Source organism: Musca autumnalis, unplaced genomic scaffold (assembly GCF_047663935.1).
Source record: "Musca autumnalis isolate F117 unplaced genomic scaffold, ASM4766393v1 scaffold_5, whole genome shotgun sequence".
Lineage (NCBI taxonomy): Eukaryota > Metazoa > Arthropoda > Insecta > Diptera > Muscidae > Musca > Musca autumnalis.
In genome coordinates, this window is record NW_027412088.1 from 130,574,251 (window position 1) to 130,593,104 (window position 18,854).

The following is an 18,854-nucleotide window of genomic DNA, read 5'->3' on the forward strand; positions in this document are numbered from 1 at the left end:
AAATTACGCGATGTGCATATGATTATAAGGTGCATCCGATTTCAATGGCCGCCTATTAAAAATACGTCAATATAAATTATTTTTGACAAATTCGTCAAGAACTGCGGATGTGCCACCACATTCTATTTTGGGATAAATAGGGATATTACTCCCGAATCTTTGTAATTTGTGACACATCTTTTTGGCAAATATTATAATCGCGTATAAAGGATTACATTTACGTAAAAATTATCAAAGAAAATCGCGGTTCAATTCGCGGAATTGTCAAAATATATTTTTGCAGATTTTCCTACTTTCAAGGTATCTATATACGGCGTTTTAGTGGATGGATTCGGACGCGGAAGGGCTTATTAGATCCGGCACGTAAAAAAACTAAAAGCACGCGGGGTTCAGGGGTACCTGTACGACAGTTGTAAATTTAAAAACCAAAAAGTAGTTTTTTTTCAGAAAATTTACGCACCAAATTTTCCCCTTTGGACTCCTATTACTAGGAAGCTGTACGGAGCACACTCATGACATATACATCGAACGACGTGGAATCGCGAGTTCTACAATCCTATAACTAGTTTGGACTATTATCTAGTTGCACCCTCTAATTATAAGAAAAATTCGAAAAACACTGAAATCAAAACTTCAAAATGTCAGCATAGATTTTAGGGGGATGCAGTGTATATATCGAAAAGTCATACACTAGAAACATGTTGCCCAAGGGGTATTATTTAGTTCTTTCTTTGAGCACAGGCTTCAATTTTGCGTGGTTTGTCCAGAAATCAAGAAAGAACACAAAAAACTTGTTTACTTCAACACATTTTTCCCATTTTTTTATATTACCAACAACGCAGCTTCCACGAAAATTATTTGTTATGGTTCATATTATGAGATCGTGGCTAAAACACTTCAATTAATATAAATATATTCATATTTTATAAAATATATTAACAGTTCGCGACTTATTAAATGGTGAACCTCAACTTCAACGATTGTAAAACTTTTTTGAATATTACCATATACATACTTGGTTTCTATTCTATGAGGAATATCTACTTCCCCATCCATTATATCCAGTATATTGAGGTTAGGGCTGTAGTCTTTGGCAATATCTGTTTTTCTCCGCCATAATTGCTCGTAAAAAGTCTACTTATTTTCTCTATACTCATTGTCTCCAGCATTTCTTTAATAAATTCTTCAATGGTTACCTGCTTAGATATTTACTTCATATTGCTCTCTCTCATCCTCCCAAATTTTGCATTGAAGGATGAGAGTTCCATATTGTATTCGCCATGGCGGCATAGTTAGTTGCACATAAGCTACTGTCGCTATCTTAAATTAAATGTGGCCTCTCAAACCTATCTATCTATATAATTTAGTATTTCTGGCCTTTTGTTAGAGGGAATCCTCCCTGTGGAACTTTTTAAAATAATGAGCGAAGATAGTAGAGGCCCGCTTGCGCGATGGGCTAGTTCGGCATCGGAAACTCGTCGATTCTCAGCGTTACAGTAACTAGTTCCACTTCTGACCCCTCACAGTGCAATCAACTGTAAACTTTAACATGGGGATGTCATAGGAGGTAACCAATTGACACTCTATGCATTACCTGTAGGTGGTATTGTACTAGTTCCAGGTTTACAGTCATATACCAGTTTATTTATAAAAAAGTGGTAGGAAATAGTCACAACTGACGCTTCGTCGTTTACTTGGGGATATATAGGTGTCAATTGGTTCCCTTCGCACTACTTATGGGTCAATTGTGAACTAGTACCACTTACCTATACTTTAGGACTATTTAAATTGCGACAATTGGAGTTGCTAGCTGGTAGAGAGAAGAAGAGGGCGATTCGCATATTTCCTTCGTATTCCTTTTTTATACCAGAACAAATATAGTTCTTTTCCAGTTTTCGATCTCATCTTTCACTTGTTTACTCTATCGAAGCATTGATTCTTAAGCCATAGTCGCATCAGTTGGCCAATACCATTATTATTCTTATTTCAAAAGTGATGTTGTTTGTTGTGTTTATGGCGGTGCACTGTGTGACCAAAATGGGTTTTGTGTGCCAAAAATCTATATTTTCTAAATTGATTGATTGAATTGTTTGGGAGCCAATTTTGGGTGCAATGGTATGTACATCCGCCTTGAACGCAGAAGGTCGTGGGTTCGATTTCCCGGCCACGCAACATTAAATTTTCAATGGTTGCAAAATACCCTTCAGTAATGTTGGCGACATTTCCTGAGTACTTCAACCATGTAAAAAATGTTTAGTATGGAAATCCATCGAGTTCCGCTTTTATATAACTTGTCTAGAATAACTTCTTAAATTTTTACCTGCCACTTCCTGCGAAATTCGGCTTTATATCAATTTTTAGGAAATATGCCAATTCGGAAAGGAAGTTTTTTAATCTTGGTTCAAATAAAACTACGATTATGGAAAATTTGGGTAAAAAAGTTGGATAATGCTGCTAAAATCATGAAAAATTAAAAATCAAAAAATTCATGTCGTCATTTTAAAACTTTAAAGATGTAAATCGCTTCAAAACGTTCCAAATTTTTCGAAACTCAACTTATTTTTCCATTTTTCGCGGTTCTTAAGGAGAAAAATCCTCACAAACATGACTAATTTTGAAGAAAAAATGTAATGTAATGTAAAAATGAGAAAAAATAGTTATATTCTAAGCAAATTTATGAAACAAATGACTATTTTTAACGCCTTAACTTAAGTTGAATCATTTAGTAAATTGCCTAAGCTTCATTTTTCTAGTTATGAAAATTCCTCTAAATTACAAGTGTTGCCAAATATTTTGGTTAAAATATAGGTAAAAATGAAATTATTTAATATAGATTTATGGATTTCCTTAAAGTTTTAGCCACTTTCCAAAAATGCGCAAGAATGACCACTAGTACCAAATTGAAGCCTAGCGCCTGTAGATTTCAAAACTGTATAGACTTTTTGCGGTTTAACTCCGTTTTTTAGGTGCTGAATTCATATTTTTTGAATTTTTAAAATTATTTTTATTATCCTTTCTTAAATTTATGTTATATGATTTTGCTATGTTTTTGCTATTAGTGATTACTTTTAACATGGTAACATAGAGCCGCCCTGAAAACTCGCGATTGAAGAATACAAGTTTTTAGGGGTATACACTTTAATAAATATTTTTTCTTGTTTGGGACACCCTAAAACGTGGAAGTTTTCCCCGCACTGAGAACCAAAAATACGTTATTACAGGTAATTCTGCAGAAAAAGGTGATTAAATCTTATAAAATACAGAAAAATATATGTTAACCCTATGGAGGCTGTGGCCAAAAGTAGACCAATGTCACTTTTATTTATAAAATCCTGTTCTAAACTTAGAGTTCACTATTAAAACCTAATCCGTTTAGAATTTGTTAAATATCTGTAAAATACATTAAATCGGGATAGAAATCATATATGGAGGTATAGCAAATCATGGACCAATATTGACAGTTTCTCGCGGGGAGGTTCACTATGCAATAACAGCTCCTAGTACCGGATTACAGCGAATTGGGTTAAACAATATGTTGGCAACAGTAAAATACCTCAATTCAGAATGACTCGCTACATGGGAACCACGCGAAATTTTGGACCTAGGACTACAATATTTTTTTAGAGTGTTTTTAGCCAGCGAGGACCAAGTTATGAAAATTTCAGTTCAATATATCATCTAGAAGTATTTTTGTCACACCTTCCCATGTAAGTGCCACCACTGTGCGTTCTGGGAAGTTATACCCAAAAATATGTAAAAAATACAAATTGACCAAATATATCAATTAATATAGTAAAAATATTCAGCCCAATCATGAACAACACCTCCCCGTGAGTTTTCTCACTTTCTCCCTTAAGTTGAAGCGGCAGAAAGCCAAATCTCACGGGGATTTTACCTTCATGATCGCCCTGATTGATTTAAAGCTATTCTAATCATACACGCAGAAAAATTTATGTTAGAAATATGTTTGGATCCAAACAAGTATATGTTTGGGACCGGTTGCAAACAAATATATGTTTGGATGCAAACAAATATATGTTTGCAACATTTTGTAACATATCTCAATTTGATATGTTTGGGTAAAACATATTTTTTATGTTAGAACATTTTTTTCATGGGTGGAGAGAGGATGTTTGTCAACGAGAGTAATAACAGTGCTCTAGCGGCTGTGGAATGCTGTTTTATAATAAAGAGTTGTGTGTATTGTATAATAGAAGACGTAGAAGCGAAGGGGGCTTTGGTGGCGTGTATGCGTCAAACTCGTGTGTTTCTAGTTTTGTTGTTGTTAACCAACGTGTTGTTAACCAACGTGTTGTTAACCAACGCAGGCGAAGAAGAAAAGAAGAACTGATATGAATTATATTTTTTTTCTTTCTTCAGTGTTTTAGTTGCCTTTGTAGAGTCAAGACGGTAAAGTGAGTGAATAAATCAGTGTTTTGTGTTTTCTTAAAGAAATTGTGCTTTTTAGTAAATTAAATGCCCAATACATTTTATAATTGAATCGGAAAGTTGAATGGAATTATTTTATTGGACAAGCATGAAATCGCATTTAATATTGGTAATTACATACATACTTATGTATATTTGAAATATGGCATATCCATATTTATTTATTACATTACATAATCATTTGATTCTAGATGCCGATTCCCCGCTGATGATTTCAACTATGAGGACAATTTGTTTTATTTCACAACTAAGGAGAAGCGTTCAACTACGTTTCTATATATTTTTCCTTTTTAAAAGTGTGACTATTTACAAATTATTTCAATCAGTTTTTTATACCCTCCACCATAGTATGGAGGGTATATTAAGTTTGTTTTTCCGTTTGTAACGCATTGAAATACTCATTTGCGACCCTATAAAGTATATATATTCTTGATCAGGGATAAATTCTGAGTCGATCTGTGCACGTCCGTCCGTCCGTCTGTGGTAATCACTCTAGCATCCACAAAAATGGAGATAGGACGCTGAAATTTTGGGAAAATGCGTCTTTTGTTTGCAGGCAGGTCAAGTTCGATGATGGGCTATATCGGTCCACGTTTTGGTATAGGCCCCATATAACGGTACCCCCCGATTTACGGTATTTTGACGTTTTTAGCTACATTCTTAGACCGATTTAGCTATAATTTGACATTTAGGGTTCTTAAGTGTCAACAAACTTATATAACAAAAGTTGTGGACATAGGTCCACGTTTTGGTATAGCCCCCATATAACGGTACCCACCGATTTACGGTATTTTGACGTTTTTAGCTACATTCTTAGACCGATTTAGCTATAATTTGACATTTAGGGTTCTTAAGTGTCAATAAACTTATACAACAAAAGTTGTGGACATAGGTCCACGTTTTGGTATAGCCCCCATATAACGGTACCCCCCGAATTACGGTATTTTGCAGTTTTTAGCTACATTTTCAGACCGATGTAGCTATAATTTGACATTTAGGGTTCTTAAGTGTCAGTAAACTTATATAACAAAACTTGTGGACATAGGTCCACGTTTTGGTATAGATCCCCATATAACGGTACCCCCCGATTTACGGTATTTTGACGTTTTTATCAACATCTACAGATCGATTTAGCTATAAATTGACATTTAGGGTTCTTAAGTGCCAATAAACTTATATGACAAAACTAGTGGACATAGGTCCATGTTTTGGAATAGCCCCCATATAACCTTACCGTCCGATTTCAGGTATTTTGACGTTTTAAGTCACATTTCTAGATTAGCTATAATTTGATATTTAGGGTTCTAAGTGACCAAAAAACTTATATTCGAAAAAATTATGAACATAGGTACATGTTTTGGTATAGCCCCGTATTACGGTACCTCCCGATTTTCGGTATTTTGAGATTTTTACGTACAAATTTTAACCGAATTAGCTGTAATTTGAACATTTGACACTTGAAGTTCTTAGCGGTTACCACACCTCTCCACCAAATTTGTCTGAAATTTTGGGAAAATTCGTCTTTTGTTTGCAGGCAGGTCAAGTTCGATGATAGGCTATATCGGTCCACATTTTGGTATAGCCCACATATAACGGTACCCCCGATTTACGGTATTTGACGTTTTTAGCTACATTTTCAGAGCGATTTAGCTATAATTTGACATTTATGGTTCTTAAATGTCAATAAACTTATATAGCTAGCGGACATAGGTCCATGTTTTGGATAGCCCCCATCCCATTTAAGTCACATTGCTAGACCGAATTAGATATAATTTGATATTTAGGGTTCTTAGTGACCAAAAAACTTATATTCGAAAATATTATGAACATAGGTCCATGTTTAAAAGTTTTAAGCGAATTATCTGTAATTTGAACATTTGATATTTGAAATTTTTAATGGTCACCACACCCCTCCACCAAAAATTGTCAAGAAAGGTCGATGTATTGATAAAGCCCCCATATAAAAGTACCTCCCGATGTTCAGTAATTTGATAATTTTAGCTACAATATTAAACCGAACTAGAAGTAATTTGACATTTGAAGTTCTTAGTGGTTGCAACACCTCTCCATCAAAAATTGTCAACATAGGTCCATGTTCGGATATAGCTCCCATATAACGGTACCTCCCAATTTTCAGTAATTTAGCAATTTTAGCTAACTGTAATTTGACATTTGAAGGTTGTAGTGGTCACCACACATTTGCATCAACAATTTTCAACATACCACCGATATTTTACTAATATGTTTAACCGAACGTAGGTCCATGTTTTGGTATAGCCCCAAAACAAACCTCCTGATTCTCCGTACCTTAGCTTTATTTTTGGACGAACTTTCCGTAATTTGAAATTCAAAAGCCAACAAAAACTCTGCAACAAAATTAGTTTATTTAAGTTCATATTTTCGTATAGCCCACATACCTCCGAACTAGCTGTTAATGACATTTGAAGTTCCCACGTTATGTACCGATTTTCGGTATTTTGAGGATTCTAGCTACAATTTTTAACCGAATTAGGAATTATTTGACATTAAAGGCTCCCATCAAAAACTGTCATCATAGGTCCATGTTTTTTTATTATAACCCCTATATAACGGTACCTCCCAATTTCTAGCCCACCAAAAACATAGTTAGATATACCCACCATAAAAAAGGGCCTACCGAATGAAGCATTTTATGTACATTGTCTGACATTTTAACGTACCCACTTAAAGTTGGGGACAGGAATGAAAACTAAACTATTTTAGTTCAGAATATTTTATGGTGGAGGGTATGAAAAGTTCGGCCTGGCCGAACTTAACGCTTTTTTACTAGTCTTCTATTAAAGTGTGTTATGTATTTCTTTGGAATTTTGTATGTACCTTTGTGTTTGTTGTTCTTTTGCCTTTTAATAAAAAACCACAACATTTGTGTGTATACTATAGAGACAGTGAGTTCTTACTGAGAGCAAGTGAGCACACATTTCAAAGTGTTTTACATTGAATTTTACGCTCCCTTGCTCTCAGTAAGCGCCCACTGGTGCATGTGTTTGTTTTTTTTTTTTGTGCCTTTTAGGTTTGTATTTTTTTGCACCCAAACATATAAAATGTTTGCACCCAAACATATAAAATGTTTGCACCCAAACATAAAATTGTTTGCACCCAAACATATCTTTGTTTGCACCCAAACATATATATCTTTGCACCCAAACATAAATATCTTTGCACCCAAACATATATATGTTTGCACCCAAACATATATATGTTTGCACCCAAACATATATTTGTTTCCACCCAAACATATATTTGTTTGCAGACCCAAACATATATTATGTTTGGGACTGTTGCAAACATATATATGTTTGCTGCAAAATATGTTTGGGACATATGTTAGAGAGGCCGTTTTTTTTGCGTGTAGTTATGGATATACATACTATAAAACATAGACTTTTATTTTGCCGACAGAGATATACCCTCAGCCTATGTGAGTTGAAACCTTCCTCTACGAACAGGTCGAATGTATTTAGGGTCTTTCAGAATTTTGTGGCACTTTTTGGACATTTGAATATGTCGACAAAAATGTGAATTATGATTAAAGTTCAAAAGTGTTGCGGAGCAGGTACTTGAATGAAGGTGAATCTTATTTTGGGAGTCAGTTCGAGAGTTATCGTGCCCTCCAGCCACTACATATGGTGCCATAGGGGTTTTTTACACCTTTCGGGCTGTTTTCTCAAGAAGTATAGACTTGCCCCTGAAAAAACTTTTACCGTCGTAATTTAGTAAGCGAATGCAAGTTGCTTCAACAGAAATCAAAGTGATTCGAGAGCAGGCTTTAAGATGAATTTATCCGAAATTTGTGCGGGAGGTACCCATATTCGAAACTAATCTATATCTGGTAGATATATTATCGTGCGCACAATTTTTCCGAACATTTTTGAACTTTTGTGGGGGAGGTACCTACCTGAAGGAGTGGACTGTTATGGCTTCTCTTCGAACTTAAACTAAGTTCAGACAAAATATTACGAAAGCCAAATTTTGGACAGATTCGTTGAAGAGTGATCTTGCGCTCCAACCACTACACTCGGTGTCATAGGGGTTTTTTGCACTTTTTAGGATATTTTCTCAGGAAGTATGGACTTGCCCATGATAAACTGTACTTTTCGGGATTTTTGTGTGGGACGTACCCGAAAGAGTGGGCCGCTTAAGTCCATATTGGAACCTCATCTAAGTCTGGTGAATTTCACAATGCACAAAATATGGTCCAATTCGGTTACTCCCTTCAAGAGTTATCGTGCGCACAAATTTTCCGAACTTTTGTGGGGGAGGTACCGGAAGGAGTGGACCGATATAACCCATTTTCGAACTTAAACCAAGTTTGGACAAGAAAATTGCGAAAGCCAAATTTTGGACCGCATCGGTTGATCCGTTCGAAAGTTATCGAGCGCTCCAGCCAGCGAGACAGACGGACGGACATTGATAAATCAACTCCAAATTGTCTGAAACGGATTTCGTCCAAACATACTTGGGGTCTAAAACCATTATTTCGATGAGACACATTTTGCCGTATGAAAGTGTATATACCCTCGTTAGCATAAATGCTAAGGGTATAAACATGTTCAAGTTTGTGTAATATACATATATACGTTTAAATCAGAGTTTTTAATCCTTAGAGTTATTTAAAATAAAGATTTGAAGATATAAAAACATAAAACATCATGTTCTCAAATACAAACTTGTGTTTTGACAACTTAAAATAACACTGTGCAACACTAAAAATGCAACCAACTTCTAGTGGGCATTTTCTGAAAGTACATATTGAGACTACAAACCCCCTAGTTGGGTTTCGTGTTGTTAGATCGGGTTTGGATTTTATGGCCTCATCTATACCGGGCTAAAACGACACTTTTTTCAATGATCCGGGCTTTATCTCAGAAATTTGTGCTTTGTGGTCTTCAGCAATATTGTAGTCCTAGAGTAGTCCATAAGTGTCAAATAGACGAACTGAAAAAACCACACCTAGCGCATCAATATTGATAAAATATATGAAAGTTTGTGGAATTATGGTCAGTTACAGCCAAACTATTGAGAGTTGAACCAAGTAACCTTTCGCAAAATTTTTCCAATTAATGTGCTCAGCAATTCTTCAGAACATTCTGAAAATGTAAAACACTTATTTCATGTTGTTTAGGCGGTATTTCATATCATACTTTCTACAAAACATATGTCAAACAAAGTTCACACAGGCTATTTATTTTCATATTTGAAATTTCAATGTATTGTAAATATAATTTTGAAATTGTCGTTAAAAAATATGCTAGAAACGACGCGATAGAGGCACTTTACGACAATGATATGTTCTGAAGAGTTGTGTATTACATTTCAGCGAATATTTGGAGATACGCTGCGAAATATATACAAATTACGGAATTTTTAGATTTATTGTAACCTTTGAGGCAATAAATGAGGTTATTCCTATTCATTATTTTTTCAAATACCTTCTTCTTGTTCTTATCTACAAGTTTACTGCGGATGTCATGGAAAGATACGTATTGGTTCTAAAGATATAGCCCCAATTTGCTTTAAAAAGTCAATATTTAACCATGTTTAGATAGAGTCATGAAATCCGAACCCGATCTAACAAAACAAATCTCAAGGACGGTTTTTGTCTATTGGGTCTGTATTTTTATAAAAACCGCATTAGAAGTTGTTTGCACAGTGTAATTCCCTTAAATGTGTATACTATCACAAAAGTACAGCAAATAAAATTCATATAAGTTATGTTTTTTAGTTTTTGAATTCTTTCTTAAACTACAAATAAATCAATCAGTTGATATCAAAGGTCTATGAACCATGTCCTCGTTGGTGGCCGTTCTGGTAACTTTGTGCCTCTTTCGATAGTTGTCCAATAGGAAGTATACATGCTTATATTATAGCGTTTCCATGAAGTAACACCTTATGAACAGTGGCTGGCATATTATACCAACTATATAAATAAACCTGTGTCGTTATGTGGGGGCTATTCCAAAACGTCGACCTATGCCCATATTTTTTGGTTAAAAAGTTCCCTGACAACAAGGAACCTCAAATGTCAAATTATAGCTAATACGGTCATAAAATGTAATTAAAATTTCCAAAATACATAGAATCGGAAAGTACTGTTATATGGAGGCTATTCCAAAGCGTGCTTCTATGTCCACAAATTTTGTGGGCAAGTTGTTTAAGCATTAGTAACCCTAAATACCAAATAATAGTAAATTAGGTCGGTAATATAGCTATGAACTCCGAAATACCTAAAATTGGGCGGTACAGTTACATGGGGGCTATATTAAAACGTGGACCTGGGTTCACAATTTTGGTTGGGGAAGTTTAAATTAAATTCAAAATTATAGCAAATTCGGTCCGAAAATGGAGCTAAAAACTTGAAAATAAATAAAATCAGGCGATACCGTTATATGGGGATTATATCAAAACGTGGACCTATATTGACAATTTTTGGTGTGGAGATATTTTATTAAATTATTAGCTAAATTTGTTGATTATAATCAATATAATCAATAACAATAATTATTGTCACCCAAGTCATCGTCTTATTAACTTAAATTATGGCATAGTGTTATTGATAAAATACCGTACACTACAACTTCTAGTTTCTTACTTTAGATTCATATATTATTCGCACCATACAACATATATCTTATTTTTGGAGTCCAGTAGAATATCGGATATTTCAAATATCTTATTTCGGGCACGTATTCACTTAAACAATTTCCAAGAGAAGATTCATCACACTTGTGATGAATTCCGTCACCATAAACGGGGCTTCCAAATGAAAACCAAACATAAATATAATTATTATGATCTGATAAGAAAGAACTTGATTCGAATATTTCGGAACTGCATACTTATAACAAGAATAAACAGTGATTAAAAACTTCAACTCTATTTCCTTGAAACCGAAGAATACTCTTGTGCTAATTGTGACATACAATTGTCCCAACATTTTACACACAACCGAACATTTTATGTACTAGGGCCAGTTTGTCAGTAAGTAAGTATGTATGTCCACTGTCATTTTATGGCAATTTTTTTCATTGTCTTTGCTCACGTCACGTAACAGCAATAAAAAAGGTGCTCACTCATGCGCAATGATTTGTCTTGTTCTTGTGTTTGTTTATCCCTGCTGATATCATTTAGTTTGGACTTTATTTTGATGACAAATGGGAGAACATTTTTAAGTAAAAAAATATGTAAAAAAATTAAATATGGGTCCACATTGCGGCAATAAACACTTATTCGTAGCTGGCTTTAAGGTTTTCAACACATCGTAAACACACATCGTAAAATTATAGGAGTATTTTTTGTTTTATAATTAACGACTGATGAAAGTGTTAGAAATTAAAACGAAAATATTTAATGATGTGTCAAACAAAGATCAACGGCGTTGTTATTATTGGTAGCTAACTTACCGAAATTTTCTACAATTACCAAACAAACTAATATCGCAATTAAAGGTAATTCTGTCGTCAACTATGTACAGAAGAATCACTTCTTGAAATATGAATAGTTAAGAATGGAATTTCAAAGAACCAAAAATAATTTTGAACACCTGTAAAAATTATGAAAGGCGGGTGGGGCCGGCTATATGAAATTATATGGGAGGTATATCGAAATCTGAACCGTTTTCGAAATGATTTGGCGAATTTTTCTAGTCCGAATTCCGTTAACATTTTACAGATATATCGTTTTGGACGAAACGTACGTTTTAGAATATTTTCCTTCTGGTACCGGCGTTTCCTTTTTCTGGAAGTAACTATATATACAATGTTTGTGACTTGTTACTTTTGTTACTTTTTAAGTTTATAGAATCTAAAATTTCCAATGATACCGCCCGTCATAACTTCAATACATCAGTGTCCATCATTCTGATATGGACAAAATCCCTTCGATCATATGTTTTCGAGATCCAGACTTCTGGCTTTTGCTAATAAATGATGCAACTGCACTATAAACTTTGAATTTTATTAAATTGACAATTCAAATGTGTAGAAATTTCCATTATTTTGCGGATTTTTATCCTTTGTCCCATGTCCAGGCTTCTCCCGTACGACGCGCCACTCCCCCGAAGAAGTATGTATAACTGTTATCAGTTTCAAAATTCACTTTTAATCTTCCCCAAACAAATACAAATGATTTAAATCATACAAAAAATTTATATTTACCAAAATATTGAAGATTTTTGCATCGGATTTGGTTCAGTTGCATATGTTTTCACCATTAAATTTTAAGGCGTGTTATGTATTTTCAGATTTTTTCAAAATTTTTGTTGTATACTTTGTCAAAACTTTTTATTTTCTTATATTTAAAGCAATGAAATATAAATAATTGCAAGAATATACTTAATTTTGCTTTCAAAAAAATATTTTAAATAACATTTTCTAAAACGTTAAATTTTGTTGCAAATTTATTGGCAACCGCTGTATATATGGGAGCTATATCGAAACCTCGACCGCTTGCGATATAATTTGGTGAACTTATTTCTAGACCAAACACCGTTTGGTGCGTGAAACACAAGAAAACGACCGAAAATATATATGGGAACTATTTTCGGAAGCCATCGTGGAGCAGTAGTAAGCACATCCGCCTCCATGACCAGGACATCAAAATTGTCGGCGGTGGCAAATCCTCTCAGGTGGAATTTCCTGAGTATTTCAGCCATGAAAACTTTGACGATAACAAGTGGATCCCATATCATTAAGCCAATATGAATCGGGTGCACTTATTGATATGAGAAAAGTCTTCCTGTCCTAACGAACAGTAAAGCAGCTATTAAAGCTATGTGTAACAAACAACACAGTGAAATCTAAAACTGTATTGGAGTGTATAAAGTCAATCCCATCATGGTTTGACAAAGACTATATGGGTACCAGGGATTAGGGGTAACCAGATAGCTAACTCTTTGGCAACACACGTAATGGAGCAAACTGTGGTAAGCCTAGACAATTCTAAGCCTTTAATAGTGGCGCTGCTATATTTAAAGGCATAGACTAAGAATGCCCATTAGGGCGGGGTAATTTATATGGAAAAAAAAACCTTAAAGGGCGCGTCGCGTGTCTGATTCCTGGAATTGTACAGAGCAAAAAGGATACTAGAGCACGTTTTTTATCCACGTTTTTTTTTTTTTGATATTTTGGCAAATAACAGCCTAACCATTTCGATACAACACTAAGACAAAATTATAGCCAAGACAATAGATAAGAACTCTCTAGTGCATCGCAAAAGCATTGAAACGCTCCTTCAGACAGTTTTGGTCTTGAGACAGTAAATAATTTTCGTAAAATATCGATATTTTGGAATTTCTATTACGTTTTGAGTTATTGTTTTTGTTATTATTGTTGAGCTATGTGGCGTAATGTTTGATTTATACATTTAATCTGGTCTTAAACAAATCGATCAACTTATTTTTGCAAAAATCCAACATTTTTATCACAACTATTTGTCATTTTCACTAAATAATGCATGAAAAGTGTTTGTTTTCTTAGTGGGAAAACAATTATTTGACAAACCGTAATATTAATATAACCTTCTACAGGCTCCATGCTAGAGCGCACAAAGGGCCTACTCTGGATTAAGTGTATGTCAACACGGACATATGGCGTTTTTTGCATCACTCCTCGTCACAATCTAAACTAAGCAATTGTCACGAATTACAAATAATAAACGAAAGATGGTATTCGTAAGGACACATTTAATTGATTCCCACACGAATTGTACACCACTCTGCGGGGCTCAAAAGTTTGTAACACATCGAAATAATAGCTGTAGACCCACTTTTATGTATACCAAAATTAATGTCTCAGCCTATCTGGATATGTGTGTTTGTCGCAATTTTGGATCGTCACGAAATTTTGATAATGGCCGGATAATATTATGTGGAGAAAAAGTCAACGTTTTATTCTTATGCGACTATATCCGCTTCTATTAGCGGTAATCCAAAAGCAATCCTGTCAATTGGAGAAAAAAATCACTTTTGCAATGATGCGTATTAAGTTCGCATAGTATCTCCTTAAAAGAACAGTTGATCCGTGAAAAGTATATGCACAGGGGTTGTTGTGTGGGATATCACATAGTCGGCACCGTCCCGTCTATAGCTAACCCTAAGGTCTATAGTATCCCTTATGTTAGCTAACCAACAATTCCAATTAAACTCCTACTTCTTTTTGTAATTTTTAAACTTCATTTACTTTTGGCCTTTTTGTCCTAGACGACTTGAAACCAAATTTGTTCGAATTATTACCAAACTTGTGTTATTATAGAAAATTTTTGTTTTATCGAAAACAAAAATGATCAAATTCATGTTTATATCATATACATTTCTAAACCTAACTGATTTGAATGAAACTTGGAAAGCATAAATCAAGACTAAATGTGATATCCAACTCCAATACACCAGCCTAAGTATATTTATAAAAAATACATACATATCGCTCATTTACTCAAAGAGTGACACATATCAAAAAATCAAGTTTCGAGAAAAACGCGTTTTAAGTTGCCGATGGACATTTGACTTCCCAACTTTTTTTAGTTTTCATTTATTACAAGTGAGTTCGAGACTCATCAAGTAATATTACTGTATTTACATGTATATATAACATATGTTTACATTTGTGTTTAGTAACTAATTCAACAATTACACTCTAAAGAATAAGCCGAGTTCTTCTTAATTTTCTGATATTTCCTTCCATGTGTTCGTTATAGATATTCCTCATATCATTATTTTTCTGATAGCCAACTTTACATCTAGATATCTATGGAGATCACTATTGCGTATATACCAAGGAGCTTTTCAATGGATCGCAGTATTTGATTTTGTACTTTTTGGAACTTTTGGATGTCCTGTTCTTTTGCACAGCATCAAAGTTTAATACCATATATCCATATGGATTTTATTATTTGATTGTATACGAGAATTTAATTTGTAATAGAGACATTGGATTTTGTTGTGAAAACTCATTTTAGCTGGTTTAATTTCATTTTTATTTCCTGGGCGTTTTTCTTAATGTTTTCTTTCCACTTGAATTTCGCATATAACGTCATCCCTAGATATTTTGCTGTACTAGCATATGGGATCTTAATGCCGCTTATGAACAACGGTTATGGTTGTATATTGTTTTTGGTTGTGAAGTGCATATGGATGGACTTGCTTTCATTTAATTGAATTCTCCGGTTTTTAGTCCAAATTATAACATTGGATAGTGCAATTTTAAGTTCATTAGTTGCTAGTTCTTCAGTTTTGCTGCATGATATATAGTATATATGATAAATGAGAGATGCATAGTATATATGAGATAGAGAAATGGACCAAGGGCACTTCCTTGGGGCACACCAGCTTTTATTGGTTTGAATAATGAGTACTCAGTTTCAATTTTAACACGGAAGTAGCGATCATTTAAATAGGATTTTAATATGTCATAAAATTGTAGTGGTAAATATTTATGTAATTTAAATAGAACGCCTTTGTGCCATACCTTACCACGTCCAAGAATACTCTAGAGCAGATTTCTTATTTGTCGATTGCTGTTTCAGCTATATTCTATGAACTTGCTGTATTGTAGTATGTTCCTCTCTAAAACCGAATTGGTGCGATGGAATTAAATTTCTTCTAAAGCATATGTTCTTAATCTTTAACTGTTTGACAAGAAGCTTTTCAAATATTTTTGATAATATTGGGAGTAGTGATATGGGTCGTTAGGATTTCAACTCATTCGAGGGTTTACCCGTTTTTTTCTACAACAATTATCTCCGCTAATTGCCCTTTCTGTGAGCTTCTTTAAAATTTTTGCTGTTAATTAGTCATATCCACGAGATTTCTTATTTGATATATCTTTATCAATAATCATTTTCAGTTCACCAAGTTTAACTTTTTCAGTTGCCTCATAGTCAATTTTCGGAGAAAATCCTTCTATTTCATGTATTGTTTGCCTGGGCGGTGGGCTGAATATATCTTCAAAGTGTGTAGCAAAAAACTCCGCTTTTTCTTGATCAGTTTTGATCCATAATTCACTACTGTTTTTATTGGCGGTGGTTTAAATGTTTTTTTTTTTTGCTTTTCAAAGACTATAATTACTTTCCTTAGTAGCAGTTAACTTGCTAAGGTAATCAGTCATTTGACAATTTTCTGAGTCTTTCATTAGGTAACTTAATTCTGAAGTCAATTTATTAAAAATTCTCTTATTTTCGGGTGTTTTGTTTTTCTGCCTGCGTTTTCTTGCTTTGCGTTTTTTGATATGAGATCTCGTACTGTTTTTGGATAATGTTTGCCTCCATAATCTCTGTAATTGCTTACAGGCGTGCTTTCCCAACAAGACTCTTGGATTGCTGGGATTAGTTTCTCTACCTCATCATCTATATCTTCCTGGTTTATAATATAGTTTTATTTGTTGAAAATCTTTGTGGCAAAGGTTTCTCGAGAATCTTGTCACCAACAGTAAGTATGACGGGAGAATGATCTAAAGACAAGCCCACGTAGTTTTCAATATTTCCCAACTTAAAAATATTATTACACAAAATGTAAAATAACTACCATCTTTTGTAAAAAGCTAGCCAAATACCAGTGCTAAATTTCTGTGCATGACTTTTTTGTTGATTTATTTCAGACTACCTATGAAGCGAAATTTGAGGAAACGTCTTCCATTTAACATAAAATTATTTAATTAATTCTCTTTCAAGTTGAGCTTATTAGACCTATTATATACATTGAAAAATTAGGAGTCTACCGAAGTCGCACTCAACTCGAAAGAGAATTAATTAACACGTTGACTGCCAAGGCCATTTTCGGAAAACTGGCCAAAAATGACATTTTGATTTTTTCACATTATATTACTAAAAACTCTATTTCTAGATCATTGGTATCATCAAAAATCAAAAATGATGTTTTTTAAAGGAGAAGAAGGACCTACGAGTCCTCTCGTAGTTGGCTTCTGGGAAAGAACTCGCTACGAATTATCTCGTAGTTGGCTTCTGGGAAAGATAATTATCTCGTAGTCGCTACGCAGAAGCCAAATACGAGTTAATTCGTAGGTCCTTTTTCTCCTAAAAAACATCATTTTTGCTTTCTATAGTATTTTGTTTGTTTTATAGTTATTATTATTTATTACTAGCTGAACGCGGTGCGCTTTGCTGCCCCGACTACGACAAAATATAATGGAATGCATAATTATATTAACCTTTTTAATATTTTAGCGCATAAATATAGGAGATAGGAAGGCGTTATATAAATATTCAGGGTTGTTACGGAGCTACTATGGTATTTTTGTATGTTTCAGGAGGTTACACTCTTCCGAAAGCCTTCCGCCTATAAGTATTCCAAATGATTTAGATATATCATAATAAAACATAAATCTTAAGAAGTCTCTCAAAGATATGAGACTTAATAACTGTAGCCTTGGTCAATTCCTTCCCAACATAAGTACTTGTGTAAATAATGATGACTTCTACTGATTGCTAAGTCTCACATTCCAAATTTCATTTAAATTGAACATACATAGCGTGTTTTGTGCATAAAATACAGAAAATCAATTCAAATCTGAACCGATTGCGATATAATTTGACCTATTTATTTCTAGAACGAATTCCGCCACGCTTTCAAAATTTCAGTGAAATTGAACATATATAGTGTGTCCAAATCTGAACCGGTCTCGATATAATTTGGCACATTTATATCTGGAACAAATTCCGTCAGACATCCCAAATTTCAGAGACATTGGACACATACAGCGTGTTTGATGCATCAAATACAGAAAATCGGCCGAAAATATATATAGGAGCAATATCCAAATCTGAACCGATTTCGATATAATTTGGCACATTTATGTCTAGACTAAATCTCGTTACGTATTCCAAATTTCAGCGAAATTGGACATGTATAGCGAGTTCGGTGTATAAAATACAGGAAATCGGTCGAAAATATATACAGGAGCTAAATCCAAATCTGAACCGATATCGATATAATTTGGCACATTTATTTCTAGACCAAGTTCTGAAACACATTCCAAATTTCAGCGAATTTGGACATATATAGCGTGTTTGGTGTGTCAAATGCGGAAAATCGGCCGAAAATATATATGGTAGCTACATCCAAATCTGAACCGATTTCGATATAACTCGGCATTTATGTCTAGACCAAATTCCGTTACACATTCCAAATTTCAGCGAAATTGGACATACATATATAGGGTGGTTGGTGCATCAAATGCGGAAAATCTGCCGAAAATATATATGGGAGCTACATCCAAATCTGAACCGATTTCGATATAACTCGGCACATTTATGTCTAGACCAAATTCCGTTACACATTCCAAATTTCAGCGAAATTGGACATATATAGGGTGCTTGGTGCATCAAATGCGGAAAATCTGCCGAAAATATATATGGGA